At 41.2% G+C, this 22,507-nt stretch overlaps 1 protein-coding gene across 10 annotated transcripts in view; it reads right to left on the bottom strand.

Moving 5' to 3' along the window:
- CELF2 (CUGBP Elav-like family member 2) overlaps positions 1-22,507 on the bottom strand; it is a 376,856-nt gene that overhangs the window by 158,973 nt on the left and 195,376 nt on the right. The window contains exon 1 of one of the 10 annotated variants that reach the window (XM_055710564.1): positions 20,338-20,356. The exons of the other annotated variants lie outside the window; for them this stretch is intronic. The gene's annotated coding sequence lies outside the window, so the exon portion shown is untranslated. Of the gene's footprint in view, positions 1-20,337; positions 20,357-22,507 lie in introns of those variants that run through there. 10 annotated transcript variants of the gene reach the window in all.

Below are 22,507 nucleotides of genomic sequence, written 5' to 3'. Positions count from 1 at the left end.
CGACAAGAGAGCACTCCTGTGAGCCGCTGTATTAATGAGAGGAAACTCCCCCATTTTTGCCTCAGTGCAACAGTACTACAGGCTCTGATCTTGGACAAGCTTATTATCAGGGGCTGAGAGCAGACAGATGAAACCCATGGACATCAGAGGAGACCACAGCTGCTTAGAGGACCACCAGTCTTTGCTGCTCTCATTGATGAGTAGATCAGCCGGGAGAAACACTGAGTAGCTCCCCAAAATCTGTACTTTCTCCAATTTTCGGTTTAGAAAAAGACTGTGGTAGAGTCTTGCTTCATTATTACTTTGCTGCCTCATTTCAGTTGAAAGATGACGGGCATCCACAGCACTTAATTTAGAAAGAGAAAGTGTAATGTTGTGTACTAAATATTTCATCACCTTTAAAAACAAAAAGATGAAAGAAATCCAGCACATCATTACTTTGGACTTAAATGAAAAACAGTTCCTGGAGAGATTTAAACATCTTCTGCGATGACATTATGTTTTGCTTTATTTCTTAAACTTTCCAACTCTGAGAGGAGTGTGGGCACTGCATATTCAGGAAAAAATTTAAAGGAACAATGTAGATACATTCCACAATTGGATTCAGTCCTTTCCTTTTCTTCTAAGTGGGGAAGTGTTGCTCTTAATGTTAGCAAAAAAAGCAATTACTATAGAAATTCTGCCAATGAGTACATTCCCCACTCTAAAAAAAAAAGGATGAACTTAAAGTTTATTTTTCTCCTAATTCAAGGGTGCACACATTCAGATCTTTAACATCTGCATTTCCCAAAAGGGTTAATTTTCTCTGGATCATCAGATTTTAGTTCAAAGCACGGTAGTGTGTATATTCCATGACCCGATTCTCCATGCAGTCAGATGTAGTTCAGACTTATATTCTCTCAAATCTAAATGCGTGTGCTTAAGTAAACAGTATTGACGCAGCTAGCTGCTGGAAACACAACCTCAGATCCCAGCCCCACTAGTCTTCAGAGCAAAGGAGGAACAAGTTAAACTGGCATCCTTGTCATGGACCAGACAGTGATAAAAATTAATCTTAGGATTTCTGTCCAGATTCATTCTAAACCTTGCTAGACATAGCTGTCTGTTGAAATACGTATCCAAGAAAGGAAATTAAATAGAGAGATCTGCTTCCAAGCTGAAGCACAATGCCTATCCTAAATCAAATCCATATCTGAATTTTGCCCAGTTGTCTTACTCCTGGCTCTGACACTTAATCCCCAAAGGTAGCCGAGTTAGTCCCCCGCTTCCCCAGATATTACAACTCAGAATGTAATAGCGGATAGCCTTCCATGCATGAAAAATATTAAATGTTTTATCTCAGGAGATGATGTATAGAGCTTCTTAGAGGCAGTGAAAACTGGCTTTGGAGCTGCTACCAGGAAGATGATGGAAAAGTAGGCATCAATAGGAACCTGGATAAAGTCATACAAACCAAACTCATCAAATCGGGATGCCACGAATCCGACTCCCTCTCTTTCTTCTGAAATGCGGGGCAGGACTGAGTAGTTTGAAGTCAGCACCTAACATCTGACAAGCCTGCATGCAGAACCACACACTTTAAAAAGCCAAGTGTCTACAACTAAGTGCCTTTTGGAATTACAATTGAGCATATATTCTCCCAGCACAACTCCTGCCAACAACTTACTGAGATTGGAAAGTTGCTGGAATAAAATTTATGGAGGAATTGCTTTCTGGAGTCATCTTGAATTAATAAATAATAGGTACCTTTCTGAGATAGCTATTTTAGAGCTGCGTACAGCTGGATGAAAGCTAGCACTACGGTCCAATTTATTTACCATTAGTCTCTCTCCCCAACCCCACCCCCCCCAATTTCAGACTACTGTGAAAGCCTCCTTAATTTGCTTCTGTATTGTGTAAAGCAGATGTCCTGCCTTCACAAACTGATTAGTAAGTGGTTTATATTATTCCAGTGGTTGTCATCATTATTGCAGAAATGTTGAGCAAGGCTGCTAAAGGCTGTTTTTGAAAATATTTAGAAGGATAGACTGTCTGTTCCAGAAGTGATACAGGTGTTGCAAACCCCACTTTTCTGGAAAAAAAAAAAAACCAGACTGAAAAACATTACATCAAATAGCACATGGTGTTTCAGGTAGAGGGGTGTTTTCAGGATCACGGTAGATAGAGTATAAAAAGAATACAGGCATTGGACCATGATGCAGAAGACCTGGGTCTTATTCCAGGCACAGGTACAGCACTAGAAATTTGGTCTTCTACAAGTTCTTTTGTTGGGATAAATCTCAGATGTGTTATCCTAGCAGCATCTACAACATTTGAGGCAGTCTTATGCAGGACCCGTTCTTTTTCCATTGGGTGTAGAAGACCCATGATGGACGAACACTTAAAACAGCTACAATTAAGTGGGGTGGATCTTGCCATCAGTTGTACAGGCAGCTTAACATTTAAATTAATTGTTTTTGTTGGAGAGGCTGAATAAACGTCTGCCTCTCTTACATGTTTGTTCACCTAGCAACTGACCTTGATTGAGCTCTCTGAATACTAGTGCAATAGAAATTAATGCTAATAATAGCTTTAAAGGATTAGATATGTTAAATCTGCTTCTAGACGTCCTGGCAGTCTTAAAAGCAGAAAGAAAGGTGGGCATTTAGTCAATTCTGAAGTCATAATTCACCACTGGGTCACCCCATTCCTCACACGATCCAAGCAGTTCTTCCTTTTCCATATCCAGCAACTCTCCAACAAAATTAAGAGTGCGATGGAGGAGACTACAAATACTTATTTGCAGCAAGAAACACGAACCGTTACTGCAATCATTGCAAAAACACAGCTATGCAGTTTCTGCTTCTGCAGGGCATAATATAAAAAGCTCTAATTTGCCCATGTCTGGCCACAAGTTGTGCAAAATTCACAACTGATAAACAAGGGCATTTTATGTTTTTTGGTTAAACTTCACATGAATGGTTCTTAAAGCAGGAGGAACTGACCTCTTCCCTTCTGTCAGCATTAAAAATTCATGACTACGTTGTTAAACAGAGAGCGCCTGTGTCAGCATAAATTCACAGAGTAATTTTGGTTGGAAGGGACATCTTGAGGTCACCTGGTCAAGACCCCCTCAGAGCAGGGCCAACTAGATCAGGTTGCTCAGGGCTGTGCTGATATTTCAGTATGTCCAAGGGCTGTCCCTCTGCACGCCTCTTAGCGTGTTCGACCACCACCATGGCGAATTTTTATTAATTTTTTTTACAGCTTTACGATTTCCCCTTCACCTTCTCTTCGAGGATAACAAAGCAGCTCTTTGAGCCCCACCTTGCACACCATGTATTCTAGATCCCTGATCATCTTGGTTGTCCCTCCACCAAACTCCTCCACCAAACTCCTTCCAGTACAAGCCAATGTCTTGTACTGGAAAGCCCAAAACTGGACACAGCGTCTACATGTCTAGACTCACAGGCACCAAATGGAGAAACAACCACCTCTCAAGGTCTGTTGACCACCCTTTTGCTAGAGCACCCCAGTATGCAGTTGCGCTTCCATGTTCAAGGGTGCAATGCTGACTCCTATACAACTTGCTGCCCAGCTACAGCCTCCCCCAGGGCCTTTTCTGCAAAGCAAATGATACTCCAGTCCCACAGAAAGACATACACACACAAAAGGCTAGGCTGCTTGCAATCACTGCTAGAATCCAAATAAACTTACAAGCATTGTGGTTAAATGGCTGCAGGATGAGAGCAAGGGCAAAAGACACCAAGCCAACACAAAGTATAGCAACCTGGACTGAAGCTCTAGATCATTACAAAAAATCTGTGTGTGTGTATATATATATATATATATATATATATATAAAAATACATACACACATACACAGACATATGGACAACTTTTGCACCAAATACCACCCTCACATCCAAAAGACACAATTCAATTACCTTGTCTTCAACTCTAATTGACTCAGAAATACATAAACTTTAATTTTTCAAATTCAGCTGAGGACAATAGCATCAGGACAAATAATTCTTTCTTAAAACAAAGCAAAAGACGCTCTCCATCTCTTTCACAGAAGTGAATCAAAGGCCCAGATTCTGACACACTTTCCATCTTTGCAGATTTTCAAAGTACAGACACAGAGCCACGCTCAGCTTTTACAGTGAGTCACTCATACCCAGCAAATAGTTCACAGATTTTTTATCTTGAAGCCTTTCAGAAGTATCTTTAAAAAAGCCAAGGTATTTGTTAAAACACTTCAACAGAATTTTTATCTTGGGACTCCAAAACAGCATTATAATATAAAATCTCCATTTTTCTGCTGCTACAAATTTCTTTGTTTTAAAGACAAACAAGCTCTCCAGTTACAGACAAACCCAAGAATAACTCTAGCTGCCAAATCAGATTTCTGATCAATAGGAAAATAATCTTCAAAATGTGTCAAAGTAAGCCAAATGAATGGACTCCTGCCTGCAAAGCACTAGAAAACTTCAAAAGCACTGTTGTTTACTTCAGGTTACTAACTTGCTCTAGAAAATTTTCAGCAGGAGTACAAAACTGTCCATCCACTAAAGAATCCAATAAGGTTAAATATATATTTTGAAACATTCCTTTCTCAATTTAAATTTTTGATGGTTTTTTGTGGTTTGGGGTTTTTTTTTTGGGGGGGGGGGGGGGGCGGGGGGTGGCATAAGGGGGGCAGGGGTACTTTGGTGCACATTACAAAATCACATTTGTAATCCACTTCTGCTTTTCACTTCTGTTGTTAGCAGCTAACCTGAGCTAAGTCTCAGGACTGACAAGCGAAAGCTGCTGTTAATACTTTTCTTAATCTAACTTGCTTCAAGATCAGCCTGCCTCCAGATACACATATGTATGCGTGCATATATGCTATAAAATAAACACCAACAGCCACTTCCACAAAGAGCATATGCCATCCTGTCAGCCAAAATTCTGACCCTTTTCATTTAGGGCTAGCAGAAAGCAGCTTTTCTCTAGACATCCTTTCACCTTTAAACGTCATACCTTTAATTAAAAAAAACCTTGAAATGTAAAGACTACTATAAAAAAATTTCCAACATTTTCATTACCCTTTTGTTTCAAAAAGCACAAGTAGCCAGCCTAGATATTTCAGAGCAGCCATTAAAGCAGAATGCCTTTTGAGGCAGAATTCTATGAATGCACTCTGGTTTATAAAAAATGTATTAGATGATAGCTCTGAAAAAGGCTCTGAGGCGTAACATGGTCTATCATGTTGTGCATGCATGACTTAGCTTTTACAAGATCAGAACCAGAAGCAAAGATGAATGCTATTCATTGTAAGCCCAAAGCTTTGGAAGTTCAGTATCGCAGTGCTTGGGGGTCATACTAGAGCTATTAAAACGGGGAAAAAAAGCACATTCTTTAAAGAATCGTCCGTTTTTTAAATGTTCAGCACAGGTGCCCACCCTTGGTTCTCAACGGCATGTAGCTGGGGCTGCCACAGAATGGGCAGAAGACAACTGCCCACCTCTCGCGGCTCACCCAGCCCTGTTCAGCACCGACAGAATGTGTTTCAAGGAGGCCAGCGGCGTTCTCGTTAGTGGGTTTTAAAAAGTCAAATATCACTTGATGGAAAAAAAGCAATGACTTCACACCGGGTGTAAAGAGGAACAATTCTGGCAAGGACTCATCCACTTACTGTCAAAGAAAATTACATACAATTTACTATTTTGACATTCTGGAGTGCGTTCAACGCATTATTAGGATTTGGAGGTCTTAAAGAGAAGCAATTCAAATGAACGTTAAAATAAATGGATTTTGTTTGATGAAATAATGATAAATAATAACACAGATGACTTTGGTTGTTTGCAAAATAGCTTATTCATAGGCAGTTGCCCACATTATTTTGAAAATATCCCAAGGCTCAGGACAAACCTTTTTTTGACTGCTGGATGCTTTACGGAGCTAACAAAGAGTTGTTATTCTTATTATTCAAACTATCACATATATTATGTGCAAACATGCCTGAGCAACATTGCACTGAATCCTGAGAAAACGCGCATTTCAAAAATTATCTTTGCATTTTGCTGCTGACTCCAAGTAACAGAAGACTGCAGTTGATGAAGGTCCCAGCATGGCAGTACCCCCACAAATGTATCCTCCACAAGTACCTCCTCTGTGTTTTCCCTTCTATGCCAATTCCTCTTCTTTGCCGCCAACCTGAAGCGTCAGCTGTGACTTTCTTAGTAGCTCCGAGTAACGGGATCAGCTAATGTTTGGCACATGGAGAAATTCTGTATCATTCTCCTCTCTAAAAATACTGCTGGCTGCCGCTAGAGCCACTCAGCAGTGATGAATAGCTAAAGGGACAAGCAGGTCTCTAAATTTACTTCATATCTGACAGCCCTTCAGCAGATATGGGTAATGGATCCTACTTACTCCAGACTACTGTATACTGCAAGGCACTTTCCCACCGTGTGAATACATACACTCGGTACGGGCTTCTTAATGATTGCGATTTTTTTCCTCCCCATTAAGTCAAGCTGATTACACATTAAAAAGCTGTTAGTAAATTTCAAAACATGTTACTAATTCAAGCAAAAAAGGCATGTTTGGTCTTCAAATGCACCTCCAAGCCTCTATCAGAGAAGGTCTCAATTGACTTCTAGGGATTTGCCTCGAGTGTTGAAAGTGTGTATTAAATGCACACAGCTAATTATCTTCAATGACTTTAGCTGATTCGCTCACTTAATACATGGGTATGTCTTTTCTGGGTATACAGCATTACAGAATTTTATTTCCTGAAGGTCATTTGATGACTTTATGTGACTTTTTTTTTTTTTTTTTTTTAAGCGCATGTGCATTTTTAATAAGGTCCCATTTCTGAATCGAGGAAAAGAGCATTCAATGAGACAAAGGGTATTTACTGCATATCTAGGGATCTCCAGATTGGCAATTATATCATAATTGTTTTTAAATTCTAAAAAAGGGGGTGGAGTGGGGAGGTAAGAGATAATTAAGTCACATGAACAGGACCCAAATTGCATTTGCTCTCGGTTTTGTTGTGCACAATATCAGTTTAATTGAATCATCCGTAATTCTTCTCATATTTTTTTTTCAGCCTGCAGGAACACACACAAGACATTATGAATGAGAGGCTGGCTGGCAAATTTCTTGAGAACAGAGATTCCAAGTATCCATAGGATTTGCCAGAAAACAGCAGCTGAGATTATATATATCTGTGTGTGTGTGAGCGCACAACTGTGCCAGGGAGGGTGGAGAAGAGGGATGGCCTCTGGCAAATTGATGTCTGTCAGCTAGTGAACCTTGATTTCACTATTAATGTCATGGTTCACCGCACAGAAGCTTTCAGCATGCATCAGCTGTGCTACACATATGCAGGGGTCCGTGAGCATGCACACCAGACCACAGCCCCCCCTGTACTTACATATATATACACATATACACACTGGCTGAACTCATTCAAACCGGTCTGTCATACTCAATGAATCGCCAAAACAATGGAATGGGCAGAATCGCTCCTAACTCAATTAGCAAAGCATTTTTTCATAATAATTGATTTGAGTAACGTTTGTTTCTGTGTTTTCCAAAGAGAAAATCTTCATGATTCAACTGGCTTTGGCTAACGGGAAAGACCCTCATTGATCTGAAATCAAATCATGCTGCTTGCAGTTGACACTGGAATTACAGCAGAAAATGAGGAAAATAACAGCAGCACCTCCTCCGTAACCCTCCTAGTGCAAAAGGAAGGATTCCAGCATATTTGGGGCATCCCAAACTGAAACAGCATCCCTAAAACACTACAGTACTAACTCTTAAAGATACTTGCCCTGTCTTTTCTTTTATGTTCCTCCAGTGGGTTTGCATGGCAAGGTTTTGGTAGCCAGCAGGCGACACGGGTGCTTCTGTATGAAGATGCCAGAAGCTTCCCCCATGTTCAACAGAACCAGGGCCAGCCACCTGCAAGGTGGGTCTGTCACTCGCCATGGGCAAGCCCATCAGTGACGGTGGTAGCGGCTCTGGGGTAGCGCACTAAGAAGGTTAAAACAAAAACTGCATCAGTGGGAGAGAGGAGGGAGGCTGTGTGAGAGCAGCAGCCCTACAGCCCCCCAGGTCAGGGCAGGAGGGGCAGGGGGGTCTCCAGGTGCCAGAGCAGATTCCCTGGCAGCCCATGGTGAAGCCCCCGGCCAGGCAGGCTGTGCCCCCAGCCCAGGGAGCCCATGGGGGAGCAGATCCCCACCCACAGCCCATGGCTGTGACCCACGGGCAGCCCACGTTGGAGCAGCCCCTGGCAGGGCTTGTGGCCCCGTGGAAAGGAGCCTGTGCTGGGGCCAGGCTGGGGCAGGGTCTGGGCCTGAGGGCTGTGCCCTTCGGGGGGACCCATGATGGAGCAGTTTGTGAAGAGCTGCTACCCATGGGAAGGACTCACACTGGAGAAGTTCATGGAGAACTGTCTCTCATGGGGGGGATTCCAGGATGGAGTAGAGGAAGAGTGTGAGGAGGAAGATGAGGCAGAAACAACGTGTGATGAACTGACCGCAACCCCCATACCCCGTCCTCTGCGCTGCTCAGGGGGAAAAGGTAATCAAGAATTAAGTTAAGCCCAGGAAGAAGGGAGGGGTGGGGGGAGGTGTTTTCCTGATTTGAATGGTAACAAATTAAACTATTTTTCCCAAGCCTGAGTTTGTTTTGCCCGTGACAGTAATCGCTGAGCGATGTCCCTGCCCTTATCCTGACACGCGAGCCTTTCGCTATATCTCCTCTCCCCTGTTCAGTTGGGGAAGGCAGTAACAGAGCAGGTTTGGTGGGCATCTGGCATCCAGCCAGGGTCAAACCACCACAGTTACTATTCTTCCTTTGGCACTTACATCCATGAAAAATTTCCACACATCCATACTAAATGTATTTCGTTAGATCAGCATTTGGGTGACTCGTAAGCTCGATTGATTTATCTTAACACAGAGGGCAAAGGCAGGGACAGGGAGAACAAAGAACTGCCCACTATAGGAGAAGATCAGGTTCAAGACCATCTAAAGAACCTGAAGGTGCCCATGTCCATGTGACCTGATGAGATACCTCTGCAGATCCTGAGGGAACTGGTGGATGAAGTGGCTAAGCCACCATGCATCATACCTGAGAGGTTGTGGCAGCCTGGTGACATTCCCACAGACTAGAAAAGGGGAAACATAACCCCATTTTTAGCAAAAGAAAAAAGGAAGACCCGAGGAACTACAGGCTGGTCAGTCTCACCTCTGTGCCCAGCAAGATCACGGAGCAGATACTCCTGGAAACTATGCTGAGGCACACAGAAAACAGAGGTGATTGGTGACAGCCAAAGTGGCTTCACTGAGGGCAAATCGTGCCTGACCAATGTGGTGGCCTTCAACAACGAAGTTACAGCATAGGTGGATGTGGGAAGAGCAACTGATGTCATCTACCTGGATTTGTGCAAAGCATTTGACACTATCCTGCATGACCTCCTTGTCTCTGAGCTGGAGAGACATGGATTTGATGAAGGGACCACTCAGTGAATACAGATTTGGCTGGATGGTCGCACTCAGAGAGTGGCAGTCAATGGCTCAATGTCCAAGTGGATGTGGTGCAGTCAACACACTGGAGGGAAGGGATGCCATCGAGAGGGACACTTACAGGCCTGAGAGTAGGCCCATGTGCAAACCTCATGAAGTTCAGCAAGGACAGGTGCAAGGTCCTGCACCCAGATCAGAGGAACCCCAGTATCAATACAGGCTGGGCAGAGAATGGATTGAGAGCAGCCCTGAGAAGGACTCGTGGGTGTAGGATGACAAGAAGCTCAACGTGACCTGGCAATGCACATTTGCAGCCCAGAAAGCCAACCGTATCCTGGGCTGCATCAAAAGAAGCATGACCAGCAGATCAAGGGAGGTGATTCTCCCGCTCTACTCTGCTCTCCTGAGACCCCACCTACAGTACAGCATCCAGCTCGGAGGCCCCCAACATGAGAAGGACAGGCCCTGTTGGAGCGAGTCCAGAGGAGGCCACGAAGATGCTCAGAGGGCTGGAGCACCTCTCCTAGGAAGAGAGGCTGAGGCGGTTGGGGTTGTTCAGCCTGGAGAAAAGAAGGCTCCAAGGAGACCTTACAGCACGTTCTAGTACCCAAAGGGGACCTACAAGTAAGCTGGAGAGGGGCTTTTTACCAGGGATTGTAGTGATAGGGCGAAGGGGAACGGTTTTAACCTGAAAGAGGGGAGATTTAGATTAAATATAAGTTAGAAATTCTTTACTATGAGGGTGATGAGGCACTGGCACAGGCTGCCCAGAGCAGCTGTGGGTGCCCCATCCCTGGCAGTGCTCAAGGCCAGGTTGGACGGGGCTCGGAGCGACCTGGGCCGGTGTAAGGTGTCCCTGCCCATGGTGGAGGAGTTGGAACTAGGTGAACTTTAATGTCCCTTCCAACCCAAACCATTCTGTAATGCTGTGATTCTATGACACCCTTAGAGACAGTCAAGCATAATTCTCCTTTTACAGACTGAGTGACCTGACCAAGTAAATAATGAACGTCTGTGGCAGAGGAGGGAAATTAATCTGGGTCTGCTGAGTCTCTTAATAGACTTGTAACCACCGAACACTCTGTCCCTGTATCTTTTCATTACAACTCATCTAAAGTGCGTGTATTTGGCTTTGGATTGTGGCATTCTCTGTTCCCCAGACAGTAAGCCGGAACCCAGTGAAATCTTTGAAATAAAAAGCCCATTTCCTTCCTTTCCCTTGAAGAACACTAAAGATTCAGAGAATGCTTTTGCTCCCCTACCTAAAACACTTCTATGAAAATTTTGCCAAGTTACCGGATAGTTTTGTTTTCTTTTCTATTTAGTGATAAAAACATGGGCAATTTTTGCTCTCCTTTACACCGCAATGAATTTATAATAACCCCACAGGTTTCAAGATTTGACCAGATTGAGCAATACACAAAGGACAAGAGGTAATCACTACCAGCTCTGCCAGCCTCACACCGCCACAGGTAGATTAACATTGCTTCTGGCAATCCTAGAAAACTGTGTAGAGCCAAAGTCCAACCATAAGTAGCTTCTGGGACAAAGGCTGATTGTAAGTGACACCTTTAATGATGTGGCTATTTCTATGTTTCAAACCCAGGATAAATGATAGATTCCTTGCCAGTTGCTTATACTTAGCATTGCTTTGTGTATTGGGAGCGAGGAAGAGAAGGTCTAAGCATATCTTCACCTATAGCCTCTATTATCAGCTGCTGAGCAATGACTATCTGCTGAGCGGACTGATGGTGGATGGGATGGCGTGCAAAGCCTGACACACGCACTGACATGCATACCAACAAGCTGCATCTGGAAAACAAGAGATCCTAGAATAGGTTTTCTGTGGTGATAGGCACACCGAGCCCAAGCTAGATCCAACATGCTCGTCTCCCAATTAGCCATCTGAGAGATGCTGTCAGGTTATCAGAAATGTTCACCGCAAACAATCCCAACAAGATCAATTGAGCCTGCTGGATGCTGCATGACCTGCAATAACAAGTTGCCTGTTTAGGTGCCTAAATCCAAACCATCAAATAACAGGCTCTTTTGAAGTCAAGCCCTTTCAGTCTCATTCCCTAAACCCTGAAGAAATTATTCGACTTATCTTTAGTGCTAACAAGAGAAGTTAAGATCTGAACACCTTGAGGGTTGATTTGCACAGATACTCAAACCTATCAAACTCCAATGTAAAACTCTCGTTCTTCTCTTAAATTGATGTGCAGAAAATATTCCTCAGCTTTCAACACTAGTAAATACCCATTTGTTTCATTAGATAGGTCACAGGCTAGCAAAACCTCAAAAGACAGTACTATAAACACTCTTGAACTGAACTCATTGGATGGACAAAACTGGTCTTTGCAAGGAAAAAACACCGGAATGAGTGGTAGATAGAGAACAGCTGCAAAATGGGGCATTAAGTCAGCTCCATTGCAGTCAAAATGAACAAAGGCTTTTTGCTACACTCTAATACACACACATAATATGACTAGCTTTATTAGAGTCTTTTGAAATCACGACCCTTCTAATACAAGGCAATGTTGCTCAGTAAGCAACACAGACAAGAGCCCCAAAATCAAACAAGTATGCTTCTATATTCTTCAACAGCAGCAAATAATTTGCCATTTTTACTTAGCTTAATGAATTTTACAGTGCCCAGGAGAACAGAAATGATGGGTTCTGAACTCAAGGATACATGCACAGATCCCACTTAGAAGGGGAAACATGGAATACTGTGTATCTCTATCTTTATGTACATGCATAAATATATACACACACACAAACATATATATTACATATGTGTGTATACATATATATTAACATCAGGACACAGGTTCTAAATTATGGCAATACAATCACCCTCTAAAATTACAGTCATCAAAATGTATCAGAGGGATATAAAAGAAAATAATACAATAAAGGAAAGGAAATAAAAAGTCATTACACCTGGTTACAGTGCTAGCTCGACTTAACTCATATACTGCAAACAACCCTTAATCCTGCCGAACACTGAAAAGCATTGTTCTTCTTACTGCAATACTTAATGAAAAAATTAAGTTTTAGTGGAGCCGGTAAGATCATGGTGATAAGGTGAACAGTCACAGTGGGCAGGATACTTAGAATTTCAAACTAAAGTGAAATGGGAAAAGAAGTCAGCCTGTAACAAGGTATGTTAATATTTGCTTTTGCTTTTTTCCTGCAGGCTGATGAAGATGCTGATACAGATCATTAATGCTCTTAAATTGTCATCACTTTAATGTCAGTAGTAGCATATAAACTTGTTTGATCATATCATCGTAAAATGCTACTAAGCGTGCGGTACCTTTTTTCTTTTTGGATGCTAGGTTTCAGTCACCCTTGACCACCTTTGTTCTTTTTGTAAATCATGACAAAGATGGATTGAAGGAGAATGAAAACAAGTCCACAGACACACCTGCTGCATCAGACCCCTGAACAGTGTCAAAGAGAACATTTGCAAAGGACCCTTAACTGCAAAAAATAATGAATACACCGAAGCTCCATAAATACGCCCTTGTTCCTCTTTTCTGTCTCTGAAAACAAAAAGCGTCTCCTGAAAAAACTTTTCCTTCTGTGGTGATGGGGTTCCCAATGTTTTATAAGCTTTGCAGACTGCTGCAAACCCTCCAAATCTCACCAAAGAAGAAAGAAAAAGGAGTCAATTCAAAGGATGATCACTGGCGACAGAGTACCCAGGTACAGGAGCCCCTGCTACATTCAGGGAGCTAAGGAGGCCAATTCCTGGCACGTGACAGTGGTTAATGTCTGCACCAGGCTACATCTCTGCTCTCAGACTGCTCCTGCGCTCCTGCAAACAGGGAGAAAGAGCTCTCTGGGTCAAAAATAGCACATTCAGGAGAGATGCTTCTAGCCATGGTGGCAAGAGCATGATAGTCACAGCAAGGGACAAGAGAGGCAGCAGAGGACCATGGGGAAGAGCAAGCTGCAGACATGATGGAAGGACAGACATGCTGAGAACCAAAGGGATTCTGCAAATTTTCCGGCAACCCAGAAAGCTACTCTGTTGACTGAAAGAACTCAGCCTGAAAGATTCATGGGGAAAAGTGAAGCTTAGTTTTATGTCCCCTTTCGGTTTCCAGTCCACCTTGTTTGCTTATGCCATTAAAAAAACAATTAAATCAAAATGTCATTTCATATATACTCTAATAAAACATGTTTTCTGAATATAAAATTCAAAATTTTGGGAACACTTGTTTTAAACGGACAACCAGCAGATCCTGACCAACTTGGGCTCACATCAGAGAGGCATTAGCTCAGTGCTGAACTCACTATGTGTCTGTCGCTATGTGCCATCAGTAGGTGTATTTCACAGGTGTTTGGTTTTGCTCACCCACAACTAAGCAATTACATAATTTAAAATCAAACCTGATTGACTGAAACAAAAGTTTGAAAAGGTTTCCTTTTCCAAGCTTATTGCAGAAAAATACCTTGTTTTTGAGGAGGCAACTGGTAATATGCATAAATGATTTCCCTGTTTCACGAAAAAGGGGAAACCTTAAAGTGCTAAGAATTGCTTTTGATGGGCCAGAAGACATGTCTTATAACTGCATACTCATCTGTAACTGTAACTGTAAAAGCCTTAATGAGTAAAGCATCATAATTTCCAATTTTAACCTTCTTATCCTCACCCCTGAGTTGAGCATGCAAAAAAGAACATCTGTATCTGGCTTCACCCAATGCCTAGGAAAGCTGCTTCTCTACAGTATGCTGTATTCATGACCGTATTCATTCACCATTTTTTAGGTGGTCACACTACCCTCAGCAACCCAAGGAAAAGCCATATTAAGACAAGCACCACCACAATCCAACCACAGAAGCCCAGTAATACTGAACATCTGTAGCTCAACTGTGGTTCCTCGCTCCCCCTAAATAAAATACACGCAAATAAAAGAAATATGATTGCTATGCTTTTAGCACCAGCATCTCCAGAATTGCCAAATACGGTATAACCCTAGAATTTTAAAGGAGGTGAAAAGTATTGGTGTAACTTCAAATATCCCATCAGAGCAACATGTAGCCATAACTCAAAACCCAGGTAGCCTTTGCATGCAGCTCAGTGGGTAAACACCCCCACCATAAAATTCACCACCAGTGACAGTACTATCTGGTATTCAACACAAAAATTTATGGGGTGCAGGAAACAAAATGTTAAGCAAAGACAGGTACAAACAATATCAACATTCTATTTTCAGATTACAGGTTCTTTCTAACTGGCTGCAGAGGAACAAGTGAAACTGGCTGGCTGGAGGTTCACAGTGGTTTAGCCACTGCTTCACTACTAGTGTGGGATGCAGCAGAGTTGGATTAAGTGATTTTCCAGTATTTACTTCTGCTACTGAATTTTGCATGCAAATACTTTAACTGTTACATTCTTAAATTACTGTTATAACCACTCATTCTTCTTTAAACCTGATGCAATTTCCCAGTCTGCTCCTGACATCGCTCCCATGTCTCCAGCCTCTAAGTTCATTACTCATTCTTGTGAGGTTTCTACTGCTGGCTAAGATTATCCCGGAGAGTTATTTGGCTATAAGAAAGCAAATGAACTTGAATGGGAGGTCAAAGGCTAAGATTAACATAAGCTGTCTTGGGTAAAGGACAAAACTCAACTTCATCTAACTATTTCACCAGAAATAAGTAGTTGCTGCATAGATCAAGCCACTTCATCCACCCAGGTCTGCCTTAGAACAAGGCACATCAGGCCCTCACAGCAGTCAGGGAATCCCTTGCTTGGGCTCCACTTTCTTTCCTTTTCTCTACTTCCCTTCAAGTTCAAGGTTTGCCAGGCTACAACAGAAAACACACTGGGTCTGCCAGCTACGGTAACCATAGAGGATCCTGGAGGTAAGACCAAAGGTGAGAAAAATTAACCAGAAATTACAGCTCTGTGGATGACGCTCTGAGAAAGGCAGAAAAAATAGTTCAATTCTGACTGAGCTACTCTTCACTGGATAAATCCTTCTGTCTCTTTGAAGCAGCCGATGACTAAATCCTAACACAAAAAAGCTCCCGATAGCAGTGGAGCAAGAGCTTGACCCTTGGTCTGGCCAAGGTGGCTGAAGCACAGCTAAAAGCCACCACGCCTGGCACCCAAGGACACAATTCTCTCAGCCTTTCTGACTTGAGCTCAAACTGTTAATTTCAAAAGAGTAGAACCAAAGATCTTGTTCACGCATGATTTTCAGCTGGAGCCAGCAGAAAAAGGTAAAGGAACATAAAACATTAAAAATTTTTGGCACATGCCTCTCGCTAAACATCTTTTGCTGGAATACCACAATTATTTCCAAAAGCTCTAGACTTAACTCTTCCAGCTCCACCAAACTGACACAAGAAACAACAGCCTTCCTCCTAAAGGTTTATTCTTTAACCAGTTCAGCCGCCACCTTCTGCACACTCAGGTCCCGTGTTCCCAGCACTGAAAGTCCAGGAGTGACTGTGCTATATAATTGTTGTTTCCAGTACACCGTTCCTCAGCAGAGGAATGGGAAATCGTCAGGTTTAAAGAGTCTGTGCGGATTATAGCCTGTTATCTGCTCTCTGACCGATTGGCAGAAGATTATAATGGCTTGTAGCAATATAAAAGATCAAATCAAATAAATGAGGGCGGAAGCTAGAATTAACTCCTTATACACCTTCAGCTTTTAGACATCATTCATAAAACACTGAACACAACATTATCTGAACATAAATATAGCCTCAGTATACTTTGTTGGCAGTGACAGGCAAGATCAATATTGGAGACCAAATGCCAACAGTAAAAGGGTATGTCAGTCAGTATTTCACTGACTAACTGCCCTTATCTGAAGCTCTCATGCTTCACTGGGTGAAAATACAGCCATTGATCTTAGTGTCACAACTCAAATTCTTCATATATCAACCAGGCTTTTTTCCCCCCTTTTCAGCTGAATTTCTGGGCCACTACTTATTTTTATGATCAATATTTCTATCACTCTCACATGAACTACACTTTTATTATATTAACCTTTAAGTACAATTTTTAACATATCTGTTTGGTGTAATGTCACATGTTTTAACTCAACATCTCTTTTACAAGTGTCAGAGCTACAGCTAAAGTTCAGGTTTCTTAGAGCATCCACAGCAAAACTACTCTGATTAGTAGATAAATCTACCCAATGCAGCGCTCTCGAGGAGTTCTCCGAGGCTGTGGAGCTGTGTTTTCAAGAATCCAGCTTCCCTTTCCAGGAATTCACAACACAGCCGTCAAAATTTTTCTCAGAAGAAAAGATTTTATTACCAATTGATTGGATTGCTTTACCTTCAAGCACGTAAGTGTTGGAAATCGGGATTACAAAAATCCACCCATGTAAACAGTCCTATGTTTGTAATTGAAAAAGACTGACTGTTCTGCCAAACAATCCCGAGTATTCGGAGAGGGTTTAATGTATATCACATATATGGATCAGGTCCCTGGCTTTGTGGTCTTGACTAGGGGGACTAGAGCTCTCTGAATTTCACTTTTCCTGTTTGCAAATCAGAGAAATGAGGGGCAACCTACTTTCATTAGGTCCTTTGGATGTACAAATGAATGGAACCATATTCCAGAGCAGTAAATGTAATTCTCTGATCTACATTAAGCGCTCTGTGAGACTACTCATTAATAAACTAACTGAAGTTAAATGTTCCAAGATCTTTAAATAAAAAAGCATTAGATGGACAATAAAAAAATATATAGACATTGTAAAACACATTACTATCATCGGGAGTAAGTTTTAAACTAAGAATTGGAGGGAAATTATTGAAAAACACAATAAAATGCTCTCCTCTGTTAGCATAATGTAAAGCTGTCTCACTGAGCTCATTTACTTGGCTTAGTGAAAAATACAGAAAACTGTTACTCATGTTATTAATGTCCATCTTGGACTTAATAAAAACAAGGTAATTCCATGACGATTTGATTAGCAGAGATAGAATCTTTTAGCTATGTGGGGTTTACTGATCCAGAGCCCTTTTCAATCTCCCTTTAAGAACTACCAGAAACTAAAATCAGTGACAGACACTAAGTAATGGAGTGAAAGACTATTTTGTAATTTTTTTATTTATTTATTATTTAACATTTCAATGTATTATGTTAGGACTACAACTTTAATACAGAAGTTGATGTCTCCCAAAGGAAATTGTTCTTCCCCAAAATGTTTCATCAATTACTGCGTTGCTCCGTCATTATCCAAATTGTCAAAGCAATTTCATTATAAATCCCACATAAAGTAGCACTAAGGGGTAATGGTAAAATGGCTTTGGTCCCTGTAGGACTATCTCAAGAAAAATAATTTCAGGCAGAGGAAACAATGCTTTGTTCTTGTGATGTGGGAGAGGAGTTTGTCTTTCTTGGTTATGGCTCCATGACAGAAAAAAAGCACACAAATGGGGGCTGCTTAACACGGGGAAAACAGCATGCTATACACAAGGTAGTTCGTTTAGGCATCCCACAACAAGAGTTTAATGATAACGGGATCGACTGGAGCTGGGTATGTAATGGGCTTAATTTCTCAGATACAGAGAGCTCTTCAAGGGAAGAATGCAGTGGGAGGGTGGGAGAGTAAAAGACTGTGTGCCCACGCGCCTGCATGCACAGACGGGTAGGACGGAGGCGCCTGTTTGTACCTAAATAACCTCTCAGTTACCATCAAAATTTCTCTGGCAGTCAAAAACTGTGTATTTAGCATTAGCATATAGACTTCAGATGGGAAGATGTTGGGGCTGCTTTCTCCAAGGGAAGATTAAAAGATATCAGGTTAGGGGATTTCCTTCAAAGGAGGGAGAAGTAATGGAAATACTTATTTTTTAATTAATTCTGTAAAAATAAAATACTAATTCCACGGCATCCTTACACATATGTCAAAAGGACAAAACACACAGACCTTATATATGCTTGGAAACTTCTTCTGGTGGGAGGAGGGGCAGAAAAAGGGGCAAAGTAAAATAAGTAATATAAATAAATAAAAGGCGAAGAAGAACAAGAAGAACTCTGCAGACCATGAAATACCTATTCATAACTATACTATGCGCCAGATAATATAGACCCTACACAGCAAACTGTTCAGAAGAAACTTAAAACACTTAAAATATACAAAGCTTTAAACCTAACATCAGAGAGAGAGCACTGTATTCTAGATGTAAAGTGTATCATCATCAGTGGCCACATCAGCAGATCAGGCCACCTCATTAGCAAGTATTACATAAATAGTAAAAAGCAAATGTGTAAATGGGTTAGCTATAAAAATGAGTCTGCTTTTTTCCTTCCCCTTCTGTATAAAAAATACCTATATATGGAGAGTAGGAAGAAACATCTCATTTGAGAAGGAAGCTCTTAAATTTTCTTTTCCATTCTTGGACGCCAGTAGAGGAAACATCCATGTCTTGACCACACTGCCCCCAGCCCCTTGTTTCTGCCAAAGGCAGTGCCACCCCAGCCAACAGAGGGATACAAAAGCTCCCACGCTGTGAAGGGCAGTGTGGCCGCACCTTCAAGGCGACTGATAGACACTTTTCTGTTTTACACCCAAGGAAGATGGACATTTCATTTTGGCACAGATACAGGTGTAAAAAAAACAAAAAAAAAAACCAAAAAAAACCCAAAAAAACCCAAAAAACAACAAACAAACACAACCAAACAAACCCAAACAACAACAACAAAACCACCAAAAAAAACAACCATCCTTCTTTAGTTGTGCTGTACAAGTTCCATCTGCCACTGTGCACAGAGAATAACCTTCACACAGCCTCCCTTTGCTTTCAAGTTACTCTTCCTGTTTACAGAGGGAAGAGGTAAGAAACTAAACCCCAGATACCAATCTTTTTTCAGCACTAGGATGTCAGAACCACCTTCAACATTTTGCAAATCAGCTTCAGTTCAGCTCTTGGTTTTTTGAGTCATCAGGACTTTCCCTTACGGTGTTTATGGCTCTGCCATAAAGAGGAATAAAATAAGAGGTACATTATAGCTATAAGCTTCATAAATGGGGAGCAGACTGCTTGTTGGTGATAGAGGTTTACCATGGACCTGGACACTATCAATTGGTGCACTCCAAACCACCATGTGGTTATGGATGAATTGCCAAACCTCTCCAAAAGGTGCTCTCACCATTGCTCGGCCACTGATGATCTCTATCATCTACAGCTGCCAGAGAGCACTCCGATGAATACAGTTTAAATACAAGTTCTATTGAGGGAGAGAGGGGAAAATATAATTTATATCTAACCAGTTGACACTGTTCATCAAGATACTTCACCTGACCCCTAAAAGTACAATTTTAAATTAAAAAGGTAACACATGCAGCAATTAGATACCAGGTAGCATGTGGCAGGTAACTAACCAAGAGTGGATCGTAGGGAAGCAGGGGGAGACAGGAAAGACAGATTACAAAATATCAATAAAACTAATGTGACTGTCATTACTTATGGGATTAACTCTCTCAGCCCAGCAGCAGCAGCAAAAGAGAAAGTTGATACCTTACTTACTGCCAACTTCCCATCTGTATTTGTCATATGACATGGTCATTTTGCCAATCTTTTTTTTTTTTTCCCCCCTGGAAAAAATATTTTTGAGTAACTAAGAAACAATACTTCAAAAGGAAAAAATCAGTTTTGACATTGGTGAGAACAGGCCTCTGTCACAGGTGATAAGAAAAAGGGCCTTAAAAATCTAGATCCTTGTATCACATGACACAAAGCACTTTTATACAGACATGACCAATTTGAGTTGATTGCACAGTTAATGTGATGGCATATGTTATCATTTTTTCAGAAGAGCAGAAAAGATACTTACTTTTCAGCATGTGCAATATGCTATCACCAAGCAGGCTGGAAGGAACTGCATTCAATTCCTATGATCACATTTTCATGAGTCTGCATTTCATGCACCCCAAGCAAAGGGCAAGCACATTACATTTGAGGGATTTCACTTCTCTGGTTACAGGTTTTCAAGTCTGTTGAAAAACCCATAATGCTGGTGCTAACTTCGGTAAAGGGAGGGGACTAAATTTATTGAATTTCCTTTTTGAAATAAACAAGTTTAAAACCTACTCTCATGCTTATATCTAAGAATCCTGGAATACTGGAATGTGGAGAATATACTCTGTAAATCTATTTCTAAATGCAAAGCCTGGAGAGGAAAACAGAAATCCCTTTAATTAGTTCTTAACTTGCTTTTTGAGTAACACATACACAGGGGTTTCAATTGTATTTTCTCTTATTGTTAGTACTTGTGAAGACTTGTGGTTCATTGACTGAGCTTCATTACCCCTGGAGATTGTTTGTTCATCTGTTTGTCAGAATTTAATTACCGAAGCACAACCACTGATACAAGGACATTCACGCAAGAGCCTAATATTTTTCTCTTCTCTATCTACTGTAGGTAGCTTTATTTCCTCTCTAGAAAATTGCTCTTAATCAGCTTGTCACTGTGCAGAAAAAAAAATTTCATAAGGAGGGGTCTATCAGAGAGATGAGTACTGTTCCTACTTTCTCAACTAAATGGATGAAGCACATGGCAACTCCTGACCTTCTTATTCAGCAGCAGAAGAAAGGCAATGGCTCCCACTGATTACACCTTGTTTTCCAGCTGCATCACTGAAGCAGAAAACCCTTGAAAAAGGTAAAACAGCGATATAGGTGTCAGAAAGGAATCGCAAGACGACTTCTTGGAGGCAGCAGCAGCACACTGGATTGCCTGCTTGCTCTTTATCACTAAACTCTGCCCACAGTCCCCAAAGACTCCTCACAGCTCTAGGCCACGGGACATTTTCCGTGCAATTCTTGCATATCCCTACACCTGCAAAGATGATTCTCAACTACGCCTCTGAATGATACACTTGGATCTTTATTCAAGTGTATTCAAATAACCACAAAATCAAAGGCTCATGGCTTCACCATTTTCCACCGAGGGAGAAAACTACAGCCTCACATTTCACCTAGCTGTCATACAGCTTGAGTTATTACCTGTAAATACACATCACAAAAATGAGGGCAAAAGACACAAGATCCTACACATCATGTTTCAACTAATGGAATGTCTTTAAGGCCTGGATTTCCAGAGCTTAAACAAAGCATAAATTTTCCAGAATTCAAGAAAGAAAAACTATTTTCAAACAAGCCTTTCTTCATAAGCAATATAAAATATTTTATTGTATTAACTTCTCCCCCTTAAACATCCTCAACTAACAAAACCTGCTAAATCTTGAAAGAAATCAGCCTATAGAAAATTAATTATATTTCAGTAAGACAAAACCATTCTTTAGCCACAATTCTGGCATCTTATACGTAGGAAGATCCACTTTTACCATTTGCTAACACACCTTCAAGCTTAACATAGGAAAGTCAGAGAAAGTATTAACGTGTCAACAGGGCCGGTGAACCTTTCAGTATCCAGAGACACTATAGTTTATTCTATATTTTCTTTAGAATTTCTTGTGAAAACATATGTCTCTCAAACTGAATCCAAACCAGTGTCTTGTCCCTATTTTACAATCGCCATAAATGAGAATTGTCTCCTAGTATTGCTGTTTTAATGGCACTACTTAGCAGCATTCAAGGGTGTAGAGTAGGACTCAGGAGGCTGAGAATCTATTTGAATGCATAATAAAGAAGCATCTGAAGTTTTACTAGGTTTATTAAATTGTTTATGGCTATTTCAATAGTAGCTGTTAAATTAATCTTCCTAAAAAAAAAAAAAAAAAAAAAAAAGAGAGAGAGAGAGAAAATAATAGGTAACACTGGCTATTATCACGATTTTAATATGAGCCTCATAATAACACTATGCTTTACTTTAAAAGCTCTGATTCTTCAAGTCCTATTTGTATGGGTATCTTGGCTTTCATTTTCATACGAAACGGCTGTTGAATAAAGTTTGGAGTGACATGAATTGTAAGTAAAGGTTCAGATATCAACAGATAACTAAAAAGGATGCAACCATTTTTAAAAAATCTCACTTTTTAAGC

The sequence above is a fragment of the Falco cherrug genome, chromosome 5, assembly GCF_023634085.1.
Source record: "Falco cherrug isolate bFalChe1 chromosome 5, bFalChe1.pri, whole genome shotgun sequence".
Lineage (NCBI taxonomy): Eukaryota > Metazoa > Chordata > Aves > Falconiformes > Falconidae > Falco > Falco cherrug.
This window is presented reverse-complemented; position numbering and strand designations above follow the sequence as displayed.